Raw genomic sequence first — 15,508 nt, 5'->3', positions numbered from 1 at the left:
CCCATGTCATTCTTTTAGACCCTGCAAGCCTGCAACATAGTCCGACTTTCAATCAGATTAATCTTTCACAAAGTATAATGCTCTGCAGTCCACCATACTTTCCCAGTTTTATTGTGCCTCTTATTTTATTAACCTTTACAGCTGTGATGTTATGAGAACGTACACAGTTTAATATCTTTTACCAGGTATTTCCAGGTATGTTTATATTCAATATTTAATTAATTTCCTGATCAAGTGTTGTCCTCAATATCTAGTGCCAGAAAAAGTGAGGAAATTTCTCTTCCCCCTAACTTTTGAGAATAACCATGTTGAGTAAGGGAGTCATACTGCCTTCCTCAAGTCAGCAGTGTTACATACTATAGGATTCCCTACTAAAATAAATAAAGGTCACCCTTTATCCCGAAAAACTAAGTATAGTTCATGCTTAACCTGTCCCTTGATTTTCTCACACAAATGAAGTCTGAATCTCTTGTAGCTTGCATAGCCATATTAAGGAGAATAAAATTGACAATAACTAATAAAGTGTCTTTATGACACGTATTGGCTTCATGGCAGTTGTTTTATTTTATAAAGAAATATTTATTTTTTCCAGGAACTTCACTGACTCCGAACAGATGTCAGTGGACTTTTAGAACTTGTATATCTTTCTTTTTGTATTTGGAATTGCTAAAATGCACAAGTACTTCAGGGAATATTTGGATATAGGAAGTGGTGACTTCGTATCTTATACCAAATCCCTACAGGCAGAGGTAGTGTCTGCCTTGAATGTTATTACGGATTTGAAAATTTCCAAAACAAAATCAGAGTCTAGTACCCTTAGTGCAGAATTAACAGTATAATGTAATAAGAAAATGTAATCCTCTAAAAAAGAAGATATTACTCAAGCCCCTTCCCCAAAAATATTTGGAGTAAAAGGGATTGTTTTGCAATTGCTTTTTTACAATATGTTTGTTTGGGTTTATTTGGATTGAGTACACTGCTGGGTGTTTTATTTGCTATATACACTAAAACCGCACCTTCCCACACACAAAAACACTCAGACATGGTACTCACTTCACGCAAATGCATTCTTCTTTACATCTACAATTCATAAGGAGAAAGATGTCTTGGTGTTCCCTGCCTGTAATAGACCCAGGCTTCCCTATGTATCATAATGGTGATGTCTTCAAGCCAACCACCACATCCATCACATTATGATTAGGAACAACATGTAAATATTCTGCTTATCTCTGGACTATTTTTACTTATGGATTCATTAATTTTGGTAACTGGGGTACAGCATTGATCCAAATGCACTAATTTCAGTCTCAGTCCAAAAAAGATATATGACAGTAGACAAGCAAGTTAACAAGAAGTATTATGAATACAAACAAAATGTTGTGTAAAGACAACAATGAATAAATAACAGTAATAATAATAATCTACAGAGTATAAGGGACAGTAGGAAGATATGGGGGGGGATGAAGAAGAAGAGAGTGAACTGCAGAAGGGATAGAGCACAAAGTGTAAAAAAACAGCACAAGTAAAGTAAGAGCACACATAAATGAACAATGTATACAGTATGAAAGAGATGCAACAAATGGTAGTGTACGGAAATAATGTGAGGAGGACAAAGCTGATGGACTGCTGAAGGGGACAGTGTGGGATTAGATGATGTGTTCAGAGAAAACGCATTTACATATTGACTCAGACTTGAGATGATGTTTAAGCTGAGTACAAAATGTTAGGTACAAGGTGAGGTCTTGAAGATAAATAGGGAGGAATTCCCAGAGTTTGAGGCCTAGGATGGAGAAGGCATTGCTAGCACAATGAAGTCTAGTTCTGGGACATTAAAAAAGTGGACCAGAGTGGCTGAGACTTCTTATATTGTAGCTGTGGTTTGTTTAAAGAGCTTGGAGGCAATGGAAGAACAGGAATGTTCTTTGAGGAGCTTGTAAAGTAATATATAAGTGCTGCAAACTTCATGGGAATGTATGGCTATGCTTCTAAAGATCTGCACCGATCAGTAACCTAGTACCTATGTATGAACCTGTTTATTGCTTCTGTTAGCGCTAGGTTAGTGCTTAGTTTAACCATCTTCTAATAATTTTGGGTAATCCTTCTCTCCAAGGAACGTACTGATTTTAATCCATATATAACACTGGAACCCTCTTCCTCTCCTTCTTCCTTACCCAGTATTCCCTTTCTTTAGAACTTACCTCGACCTCAGTCAGCTGCAAAATTCAGTCTGAGACTTCCAGTCCTTACTCATTAAGGAATAACTTGTTCCGTATAACATCCAGCCATCTCATCTGCTATGGCCAATGAGCTGATTACCAGCTGACCCCAGAAATTGTTTATTGTAATTATTCTAATTATTTTCTTGATGCTCCGGTGGTACAGCTGTAGAGGTTCTCCCATTCAATTCTCGGCTTGGCTTGGGAGTGCCTTCTGTGTGGAGTCTGCATGTCCGCCCCACGGTTGGGTAGCATTCAAAAGACATACGTGCATAAATGGGTGTACCTTCGTTGAAGGTTGGGCGTCAAGCTGGCACCTCGGCGTTTCATAAAAATCTACTGCCAATCATTAGCGGACCAGAGTTCCGCTGTGGCAACCCCTTGCCGGGAAAAAGCCAAAAGACAACAACATTCTAATTATTCTCTTATTTGCTTTGTCAGTTTTATATAAAACCCAGTAAAGTCCCTATTGTTCTGCTTGTCTCCAATGTATCTGTCCCACTCTGGTTGCATCTAGTTTTGTAGTCAATCATTTGACTGCATTAATTTTTACTGTTGCCGTCTTATTCCTATATACACTTTCACTTCCACCAGTGCCTCTTCTTTTTCTAGTCTGACTATCACCAGTTTATTCTCTAATTGCTTTAGCCAAGCTACATTTTCATTTGCCCAAGAGATGACAGCCTTCCTTGGTCCATCTGTTATTCTCACTTCTTTTTTGCCTTCCTCTTTGACAATAACGATTTACCTAATTTTCCCACTTTCTTTCTTTTTGGAAACTCTCATCGTGTTCCTTCTCAACTTTTACATCCATTGGATTGTGACAATATATGCAGTTTTTTCATACTCAAATAATCAGAGGTGCTGTATGAGGACTACCAAATTCAGGCAAGGGCCACACTTTCCAAGACAAAAAAATGCAGGCATCATACCTCTCTACCTCTTAGTGCAAGAAATCAGGGCAAAGACTAAAATAATGGGGGGACAAAAGTACAAAATAAAGACAGATTTTAAATATTGCCTTTAGAAAGTTGCTAGAATAATAGGATTTGTGTTAGCATGCACTTACTGAAAGGTATGGAGTCTGAAACTTAAATGTATGTCATTGTTTATTAACTTCAATCCTTAGTAATTTGCCAGAAAACCACAAGTTTTATGAGGAACAGACCAAATATATGAGTAAAAAATATGGGCATTCTGTGAAAATATAGACAGTTGAGAGGTTTATCCAGGCACCGTAGCTTGAAAAGTAAGGTGGCCACTTCCCTCATCTATAATTATAGTGGTTTGATGGCTGCTTTTGGTCTGGGGTCCATGATTTTGAGATCCACACCACTATTGCAAGGCTTGCCTACCTTCCTTATCCCAGTTTACTGTAAGCATAATATGAACAAGTTATGATGTTGCCCTCACCTCTATCTGTATTTCCTCCATAAATTGCAGATATCCTTCTGATAAATAATCCTTCCTCCTGCCTTGCTTTTCACTGACATGGGCAGATGTCTGGTGTGGTTGAGTTAATGTAGTCTGAAGGGTTTTTTTTCCCCTAAAATCTGGTCTCAGAATGCCATCCCTGATATTCTTATAGACTTTGCCTCATTTCTTTAAAAATAATCTGTGAAAAATCCAGGCCGATCAACATTCAGATTACATGCTATTAAGAACTATTTTGTAGGCATAATTCAGCACTGAATGAATAATCTTCATTCTTGTTTTTTATCTGCCCCACATAGGCCTCTATTTCGACAATGTCCTGTCAATATTATTACGTTTTATTTTTGCCATCACTATTTTAAATTCTATGTCAAATGCTCTTTTCTTTTCTCACAATTTCTTTTGTCTTTTGTAATATTGCAGGGTCTACTCCCTGTCTTGGTCTCGCATCTTGGTCTTTGTTCATTTTATACATGAACACAATTTTAAATTTATAAAAAACGTGAAACCTAAACTTAGAAAAACAAATAAATGAAGCGAAAATGCCACCAAGCACCAGTTTATTCAATGTTAAGTGCTTTTGTAAGACCAATTTCAAACTACTTCAGAACACACCTTAAAATCACAGTAAGCTTACAAATGCATCAATGATCCTCCATGGAGGCTGATTGTTGATGCCAAACCCTCTAAGACGTTCCCTTTAGCTAAATTTGTGGAACTGAATATTAAAGGGTTGTTGTCAGAATGCAGTTATATATTTAAAGACTCATGGGACTTTTTTCCAAGGTATCTAACCAAATGTATTCTGAAGAATTGTTATTCGTAACTATAGATGTTTGTGACTATATTCTGTAATACCCCATGAGGAGGGGTTAGAAATGTTTCAAGAATTTTTGTCCAAACATCCAGGGGTAGATAATGAAAAAGTTTCCACTACTGTGTCACTTATGGACATGATATTAGGGAACAATTATATAACTTTTGAAATCAATTGTTTCACCAGCTTAAAGGTATGGCGATGGGGGCAGTTTGTGCCCCTACGTTTGCTAATATTGTATTAGCCGCCTGGGAAAGTGAACAGATATTTAATACAGATTTTAGTAGATGTTGGACATTTTATAGATGCTTCCTGGATGACATCGTCATTTTTTGGATAGCAGGTAAAGAAAGGTTGAATGAATTCATTGAATTTCTTAATTCAAGTACCACGTTTCTTAAATTTACTATGGAGGTAGATGCTGATATATTGCATTATTTAGATGTTTCAATTGTTAAAAATAGGGTGGAAAAGAGATTTGAATCAAATCTCTACAGGAAACTGACTTATTCTAATGCCTTATTGCACTACAAAAGTTTCCACCCGGTTCATCAAAAGAAATCACTAGTGAAGGGGCAAATGGTAAGGCTTGCCCGTATGGTTAGTGATGATTCAGTCTTTGTGGAACAAAGTACAGTCTTGAAAGAAATGTTGTTGAACAGGGGTTATCCCCTATGGTTTCTTGACTGTATTATTAATGAAGTTGCTAGGAAAAGACAGGAAGGAGTGTATGTCCCCTTGCTAAAAACAAACCCAGGAGTAGATTGTCAGATGGTGGAGGGGGGCAGCAGACATAAAAGTATTAATTTTCATTGTGCACTGATTTTTACCTGATTACATGCATTTTGATGGCATAAAAAACATTATTAACCATAAATTGGACTATTTTCAGGGGGGATGCAGAGTACCTTGAAAAAATTAGGCATAAACCAAATGTGGTTTATAAAAAAGATTTGTGTTTTAAATCCATGCTTGAGAGATGTAGGAAGTGTTTACAGGGTGGGCGCATGAATAAGTGTGGCCACTGTAACCAATGTAGATTTATTAAGGAAGGTGAGGAAGTGTCTATACCTAGGTGGGGGAACATGTATTTTAGACATAGACTGAACTGTCACAGTACTAATGTGGTGTATATAGCTTTGTGCCAACCTATGCCTCATTCTATATAGGCAAGACCAAGAATAAGTGTAAAACAAGGATTTACCAACACCAATATGATACTCACAAACTGGATGACAAAAATACATTAGCCAAACATATTATCAAGTTTCCCATGCATTCATTTAAGTATTCTTGTATAGAAAAAGTCAGTTTTGACCAGAGGGGAGGGTCACATGAAATTTTACTGGAATATAAAGAATTGATTTGGCAGCTGAGGAGTAATGCCACTGTACCCCCAGGATTAAATGAATCCATAACTATAAACAGTATTTTAAAATTAAAAGCTGAATTTGTATTTCCTTAAGAGTTTTGTGCATATGTGGGCATTTAACTAGGAAGTTTGTTGATGTAAGATTTTAGAAGTAGGCAAGGTGTTAATAAATTTTATTTGCTGTATTGTTTTAAGGATTAATTAAGGGGTGGAATTTTAAACCATGTGATTCAAACTGCTGTATATAAGCTTATTGTGATTTCAAGGTGTGTGCTGAAGAAGTTTGACATTGGTCTTATGATAGAACTCAACACTGAATAAACTGCTGCTTGGTGATGTTTTTGCTTCATAATTTTAAATTTCCATGACAACAACTTAATTGTACAGCTTCCCTTGTTGAGTCACTTTCCACTGCAGTGGATCTGACTCAGGTTCATGTTTACTGCTTCTTTCCTAAGCAACAACAAGCTGACCATGCAGACAATGTAAAATAGAAAAAATAAATAAATAATATGCAATCTTTTGTTAACCCCATTTCTTTCTAAGCACACTGCTGCAAAATTAGCAACTATTTTAACAACCACGAGTAAGAAAAATAATAAAACACTGTTACAATAACAGTAGTAACAACCTTAAAGTAAAAACTAATGTTGCATAGCCATTTAAAGAACTCAGGACAGCAGTAAGCAATATTCCAACTAATCAATCCCAAAAATGAAATTAATTTGATAATAACAAACCACTGTGCCCCAACTCAGACTAACAATAAGAGTGATTCATGTGCTGGCCAGGAGGGAGAGAAAGAAGCAGTCATCATTGGCTGACTCATCCAAGGCTAGGTGAACAGTGCAGGACCACAACAAAGGCTAGGTGAATGCTGCAGGAGCACAGCTATGGCTAGCAAAATATAGGAACATAGCTAAGGTTATATGAAAGCTATAGAAAACATCCAAGGCTAGCTGAATGTTGCAGGAATATAGCCAAGGCTAGATAAAAGCTGAGGAAATATATTCAAGGGTAGGTAAAGGCTATGTGAACATAGTCGATGTTAGGTGAATCTTGCAGGAGCACAGCTATGAAAAGGAAAGTGCTACAGGAATACAGCCAAGGCTATCTGAATGATACAGGAACACAGCCAAAGCTAGGGGGATGTTCAGGAACTCAACCAAGTCTAGATGAATGCTGCATGAACACAGCTATGGCTAGGTGAATGCTGCAGGAACACAGCCAAGGAGATGTGAATGCTGCAGGAACAGAGCCAAGCTAGGTGAATGCTGCAGCAACACAGCAAAGGCTAGATGAATGCTGCAGGAACATAGCCAAGGCTAGGTGAATGCTGCAGGAATATAGACAAGGCTAGGTGAAAGCTATAGGAACACAGCCAATTCTAGAGGAATGTTGCAGGAAAACAGCTAAGGCTAGTTGATTGCTACAGGAACACAGCCAAGGCTAGGTGAATGCTGCAGGAATATAGCCAAAGCTAGGTAAGTGCTATAGGAACACAGCCAAAACTAGGTGAATGCTGCAGGAACACAGCCAAAGCTAGGTGAAAACTTTAGGAACACAGCCAAGGCTAGGTGAATGCTATAGGAACACAGCCAAGGCTAGTTGAGTGCTACAGGAACAAAGCCAAGGCTAGGTGAATGCTGCAGGCATACAGCCAATGCTAGGTGAATGCTGTAGGAACACAGCCAAGGGTAGGGGAATGCTGCAGGAAAACAGCCAAGGCAAGGTGAATGCTGCAGGAGCTCAGACTAAACCATGTGCAGTGCCTGACATTGTAGTAAGGACCAGTGCATGTGTGAAAGCATGTGCCTGACATTTCATTGCCTGCATCAGTGTCTCACACAACACAGTGTGCTGCGGGTTAGAGGCATTACTATTAAAACAGTAAAATCCTTTATGAAGCATCAGACATGACAATGCAACAGACCTTCCCCCAGCCAGGTTTAGTATATAAATAAGCATCTTGTGGGTTCAATGTGCCCTCCTCCAACAACAGTCGGAACAGCCCCAGTCAAGAATGGTAAGTCAGAGAATGTTATCCAAGGAAAGTGACACTGGGGCAAAAAAAAACATAGTAAAAAAATGTTCAATAAAAGACACTAAACATTTAAATAAACTGTACCATATGTCACATTACCCTTTCTCTGAGAATAAAATTACTGGGTAAATCCCAGGTATAGGGGGACAAATGGGCTGAGTCTGATTGTGGGGAAGCCTGACTGTCAACAGTCACAGGAGCATCAGGGACTAAGAAACAAAAATACACTGTATTTTTGACCTATGCATTTGTATTAATATGTTAAATGTACTTCAAACATTTATGCAATTTCATTTTTCCATATTTTTATCTAATTAATATCTTATATGTGAATACAAAGTTTCATACTAAGTTTATACATTTTATTATTTTAACAGCATTAAACATGTTACCAAATAATCATTTCATGAACTGCCAGTGTATTGAGGCTGCAGTCTCAAAGGACTTCCAAATCTTAAGTACCTTAAGGACACAGGTAAATTAGTGGTACTTACTACTAAAACTGGATCCAAGATATCATATTTTGATGAAACATCTAGTAACAGTTCTGGTGGATGTTATTTTGACACACATTTTGCTCTCATTTTAACACTTCACTGAGTGCTTCTTTAGACGTTGTCAAGTCAATTGAAGTATCTGTTTGCAGTCACGGTCACTCTGATACTCATAGGTTGCCTTAAGTATTTTTTTTATTTCTTCTTAACATTCTGGGTCTGGTGTCTATACAGTAAATAATCCTGGCTGTTCATGCTCTTGTAATGCAGTAACTTTGGTTTGCTTCTCATGACAATTCGGTTGAATGTTCATTTGCCTCTTTCCTTCAGATCAGAAAAACGTTTTGAAATGTTTATCATAGTATAACTTTTTTAAACAAAAAGCACCTTTATTGACTTATCACTTGTGATGTAGGCAAACTTATATTTATATAAAAGGAAACAAACCATATTAACAAGTTCACATTTACAAACAATATACATCACATATATCAATCCAACATTACATGAATTGTTCAGTTTCTGCCTTCTCTTAAACCTCCTCCAAAACATTATTCTGCATGTATTGTTCCCACAATTTCCATTTTTTTATGTAAGTTGCTCCTGTCCTTTTCTAAAGATCCACTTCCAGTTCTTTTATCTCTGTTACAATATTCAGTACTTTAAATACAGTTGGTTTAGACTTTGATTTCCATTTTCTAGTAATTGCTTGTTTGGCAGTCACCGGAATTAAACTCACCAAGGCCTTACTGTGTCTAGACATAATCATCTTTCAGTGCTTACTATACATGAAGTTTAGTCTCATGAATCAGCAATGCTGTACAGACAGAAATTCTGTTTTTCAGTCTATCACTCTTGAATAACTGGGCAGGTAACAAATCAACACTTTGTAGTGGATCATTTCTGTACTACTGTGAAGCAAAATAGCATTCACTGTTCTAGAGTTTCATAGTCAGAGTAATCTTTTAGCTTGTTAGTTTAATTGTGCATAGACAGAACTCAAGGTAGTATATTGAAACTCAAATTTCTCAGAAAAAGTCTTTAATTCTGTTCCTGCGTACTGCAGATTATTGTCTGACAAAACGTAAGTAATAACATGCCTTGAAACTAAATATTTCACTGCAGTGACATCATGTGGGATATTTACAGACAATTAGCAAAATTTGCAGTACATATATACTTTTGTCAAAAAAACAGAAGGTATCAATTAATAGAACCATGTAATGCTGGAGACAACATCCCAAAAGGTGTAGAAAAGGGGGTATGCAAATGACTGCACAATACAATGGAAATGAAAAAGTTTAATCTAATGAGAGCATAAAGATATGCAAATGAAGATGGGTGGAGTCAAGTCAAAATTCATGGTCTGCAGGTGCAAAAAGACAAATGCAATTTTGTCTAGGTAAAGTGCACACCGAAAGCTTGTGGTGTTTTGTGAATCAGCATCTAATAAGCTAAGCTGGTGGCCTGTAAGAAACATGATATAGTCACCCAGGCAGCATATAATGTTGCTGGCAGAGGATTACCTCCCATAAGCTGACAGGCCAGCAAGTCTAGGACCAGCTGCACATGAAAAAAGAAATGATATGGGCTTTAGTTGGCTTGTACAGCTCACATATTGGAACTGGAGGAATGTGTGGATTTCTTATACAGTAAACACTCAGTTAACCGGAACTCAAGCAACTGGTACTCTTAAGCAACTGGCAAAAAGTATCGAAGAAATACAGTCCAGTTTTCATGTGTTGCACTTTCTCGTTTCACCTGAAGAAAAATACCTTACATTTTTAGAGTTTCAGGGTTTTAAAAAGAAAGATAGGAATAAATGCCCTCTCTCCCCAACCTGAGAACAAGTCAAACCAAACAAATTGTATAGGGTATAATATTAGTCAGGCCTATTTTTAATAGTAACTCTCAAGCAACCAGAAACTGCAGTTACCAGGCATCTACTATTCCCCATGGGTGCTGGTTAACTGAGAGTTTACTGTACCAGTGGATAGCAAGGTAAGTGTAGATCATTATTTATCCAGTATAGGGACTTTTCATGGACAAATTGGGAAAACCTTGGATATATCTCAGGATTCAGACTGCAAAATACTGAAGGTAATCCTTAGTACATTGCTTCCACATCTGAAAGAACAGTCTGCTTTCCCAACATACCAAAAGAAATAGCCACCAACACAGGTGAATTTTGCAATATCTCCCACCTCTCCAATGTGCTAGATACCACAGATGGTGACAATAAGGGCTCCACCTAGTGTGTATGAACAGCATTACATCAACAGGAAGGGCTAGAGTTCCATTAACTGCCAGGTAGTGTGCTACACACAGGAGCGACACCCATGATTCCCATATATATGGCATGCAAGTCATCTGTATTGTCACTTCCTGCAGGGAGGCATCCCACAGGGCCATCTAGTAGGTGAGTGCAGGCACAATGTCACACCTGCATATCCATACCTCTCAGCTGTCCAGATTTTCACAGAATGTCCAGATTTTTGCCTCATATTTTTGGTCTGTTCCTCACAAAATTTGTGATTTTCTGGAAAATCACTGATGCTTCAAGCCACTAAATTACTGAATGCATTTGAATTTCAGACCTCACATAATTTAAAAAATACATCCTAACACAAATTGTGTAATAGTTTTAGCATTTTTGTGACAGTAATATTTAAAAATATGTCCCTATTTGGGGGCCTTTATCTCCTTTATTTTAGGCCTTGTCCAGATTTCTTGTAATAAGAGATATTGCTATGTCTATTATAATTGTTGATGCCACTGAGTACTGCATGCATAATGCCTTTGCTACTACAATTTGATTGAATTTACTAATTCTGCCTTCATATATTGTTTTGTATTAATCTTGTTATTTTCCTGGCACATCATATAATAGTATTTAACAAAAATACTGAAAATAGAGGGCATGAAGCCATTCCATTTAAAAGATTTGTACCCCTGTTTTAGTAAGAGGCATGCAATTAAGGTTTGCTTTCATTGTATAGAAACCTCTATAAAGTTCATAAAGAAACATGCAACCTAAGACTGAAACACAGAGGCATCTGCCTAATATCTGCATTGGGAGTCTGTTTTCAGCATAGACCAAAAATGTGCCTTTACAAGTGAAACCTCAGAGCTGGGTAGATAAAACTATACACCATTTTGCTTCTAGGACATTAAGGTGTCATGAGGTCAGAAAGCAGCAACAAACTCACAGGATGTGGAAGAGAGTAATGGCTGCAACGGCCTACTCTTCCTGGTTGTGTTGTTAATTTTTTTTATTTTTTTTTTATTTATTGACATTGAAAGTCCACTGGGTCAGAAACCCAGTTTCAATGGAGGCCTGGGGAGAAAAGCTCCATATTACAGAATCAAAATTATTCAACAAGATATTGCAAACCTTAATAAAAACAGTGTACAAAAATGTTTTTATACAATTAGCTAGTGATTAGTTATGCATAAAAGTTTTATACAGACTGGTTAGGTACTGGTTAGTACTTTGTAATGGTAATGGCTAGTATTTTGTAATTAAGGAAATAATGTACTGTGGAAAGATAAACATCTAGGGAAAAGGCTAGAATCCATCAACTGCAAAGACAGAACAAAGGAATTCCAAATCCTCTCTTCTCTTAAAAGACATATACTGCAGTGGTACTGACCCGGTCAGTCAGACTGTCACACTATTCACACATGCTTCTTGTGCTGGTCATAGTTGGACTGCTGCTGGCTGCCGGATAACAAGCAGACAGATGCTGAAAGAGCTTTGATGAAGGACTGCTACAGTGCTATACACTCTGAAAAAGGAACCAAAGACTGTGATATTGCATCTTACTAATTCTGGAACTGGCAAATCTTAAAGGTGGACCCGTTCTCAGTGAGAGAAAGTGAGGTGTGTCGAACAAGGCATTTAACCTGGATTCTCTGCAACTGAATTAGACTCTAGTCGAAGTGCAAGGAATCATCCTCAGTTTTGTGGATTTCACAAAGAGACAGAGCATGGATAGAGAATGCAGGACTATTTCACATTGCCCATCATGGACCAAAAGATCCTTAAACGAGGACAACCTGCCTATAAAGGACTTGTGGACTCTTAACTCTTGTTTAGACTGACCGCTGTCTACTTTGTATGTTACTCACCCTACCACACTGCCAGAAACTAAAAAACCACAAACGACAAAACTGTTTAAAACAAACAAACAAGAAAAAACGCTGTATTCTCCTCGTAGAAAATTTTATTATGTAAGCGCTTTCGTTTGAATCAATTTCCAAACTTCCTCAGACATTTCTTGTATTTGGTGCAGCAGTTTATATTAGCATTCTAATGGTGAGCGTCATTGACTCAATCAACATATTAAGAATGCAATCAATAAAATATTAAAGGTACACATCCCAAATTATATTTGCATTACTAACCTATGTATTAATGAATGGTATTTAAAAAACTAAATAAAATTATTACATATATTAATTACCTTGCAGTACATTAAAAACAATATATATATATATATATATATATATATATATATATATATATATATATATATAAATACATACATATCCAAAGAACATTAAAAACCAACCAACAATCCTCCAAAATCATATTCTTGTGCTTTTATAGGTAGAAACTATTTACCTATCTAATTGCTTAAGTTTCAAAGTGCACATAATAGAGGCATATTCATTAAGACCTGGGAAAATATGTGCAAAAGTTCAAATCTGTCATAAAAGCTCATTTTCCTCTAACTTGAGTGCCCATGGCCCCCCTCTTTTATTGTATTGCTCCTGATGTAAAATAGTAAAACGAAATTTAGTAGGGAATTCCAGTATGTGCCTAGCCAACACATTAGTTGTATTTCCTTTATTAATATGGTAGACGTGTTCATATATTCTTTGTCTCATTGTTCTCTCCGTCTTCCCTATATAAAAGGACTGACATTGTTGACATAATGCCGTATAAACAATCTTGGGGAACCCTCCATGCTCCCAAACTGTCAAAAGATAGGTATAAGCACCAAGCCCTTCAACGCTTCCATGCCAGCTGAGAGAGGGAGGTTGACCCCTGAGAGGTCATTGCTAAGAACAACACAAAATAAATGTTCACACCCTTGCATAAAAACAATACACCATAAAACAAGGGGAGTTGAAGCAGCAGCTACCGCAGCCATTATCATTCAAATATCTACTGTTATAGTAAGTTTTCTTACACAACTGTACTTTGTTCTTCATATTGATCACTGCTACAGTTGCCTAAACTATATGGGTAGATTACCACAGCTTAGAACAATTTGGTGGGGGAAGGAGAACGGTCCCAGATCACCTGGAGAATGGTCCTATCAAAGCCTGACATACCTGGAGAAGGAATCTAACTTGTAGTACTTTGTAATAGTATGTGAAGAGGACCAAGATGTTGCATCTAAAATACTTCTAAAGTCCAACCTTTTGAAAAATATATAGATAAAGCCAAGGCCATAGTAGAATCGAAGAGTTTTGTTGTTGTGGGAATAGCAAAAGGTAATAGTCTAAGACAAACATTTGAAAATAGTCTGCTTTGACACAGGTTGTCCCTTCTTATTACATTCACAAGAAATGAACAACTGATTGGAAGTTCTGAAAGATTTTTTTCTGTTAAGACAATACCTGACTTTTCTGTGGCTATCCAGTGTGGAATGAACCTAAATAAAGATCTATTTTTTTCATGTGGAAGAAAAGCTGTTTGTACTGAGGTGTTTGGCAGACACTCCAGGAATACCATCCAATGTGATGGAGTCAGAAAAAGACTTTTGAATTTTCTCTTGGAATCCCAGACTATATAGGAGATCTCTCATACAAGCGAGAAATTCCTGATACTTTGAAAAAGACTCTGCAAAGATAAGCAAGTCATCTTAATATGGAAAAAGGTGCGTACCATGTAGCCTGTAATGGGCTATAACAACAGCCAGAATAATTTGTGAACACTCTTGGAGTACTGGACAGCCCAAAGGGTACGGCAGGGAACTGATATTGTGATTCAGACACAAAATTTTAAGAACTGTCTGAAGTCTGAATGGATAGGTTGTGTACTGAAATCATTTTGAACTTGGACACTATCACAAACTGATTTAGGAAAGAAAGTTCCAAAACTGGTCTCCAGTCATTTTATTTCTTTGGCATCAGAGGCATCCTTCAATAAAAACGCTTCTCAGCTGAAGGAGGATCTATTTCTATTACCCCTTGGGAAAACATGTGCTGTAGGACACAAAGGAACAGAGAAGTTTGGTCTGGTGAATATGGAATAATTCCCTGGAAAAGAAAGATTTCTTTCTACTGCTATCTGTAACCCTGCTGAATCATTCAATGAACCGATTTGTCTGAAACAATCTGCTGCCAAAGAGTGAAATGGAGATTTAGACTTTCCAGAAGGGATAAGGGACTGCCAGGGTGGGAGGGGGAATAAGGTCCCTTACATAGTAATTCTGACTTATTTTGTTCTGGAGGGTCCCTGCTTTCATTTTGGAACTTCCCGCCATTGTTTTTTAAAGGTCAACTTACCAGCATTTTTCTGAGACTGTTTGTTTTGTTTCTTGCCAAAATTGGATGAAGGAGCAGAAAAACCCTTGGAAAATTTAGAGAAGGAGGAATAGAAAATCTGACAGATTCCCTGTATCAGCTTATCCCTGTCATCACATTTTTGATAACCACTGCAGCAGATGGACCAAAAACTAAATTTCTATCCAAAGGCAAATGTAAAATCTAATTTTTAATATTTTCTGGGAGCTTATGAGAACACAGACAGGCAAACCTCCTCAACACATTACCAGTGTCAACAACCCTGGATACAGCATCTACAGAATCATAAACACACTTCAAACATCCAATTGAAAGATTCCTGACACTCTGAAAAAAGACTGCAAAGATAAGCAAGTCATCTAAATATGGAAAAAGGTGTGTACCATGTAGTCTGCAATGGGCTATAACAACAGCCAGAATAATTTGTGAATACTCTTGGAGTACTGTATAGCCCAGTGAGTATGGCAGAGAACTGATAATGTGATTCAGACACAAAACTTTAAGAAATGTCTGAAGTCTGAATGGATAGGAATGTGATGGTAAGCATCTTTTAAATCTAAGATTACCAAAAAGCTCAAATGTGAAAGAAGG

Source organism: Protopterus annectens, chromosome 17.part0 (genome assembly GCF_019279795.1).
Source record: "Protopterus annectens isolate FY-2018-M chromosome 17.part0, PAN1.0, whole genome shotgun sequence".
NCBI lineage: Eukaryota > Metazoa > Chordata > Ceratodontiformes > Protopteridae > Protopterus > Protopterus annectens.
The sequence above is the reverse complement of the archived record's forward strand: the minus strand, read 5'-3'. Positions refer to the sequence as shown.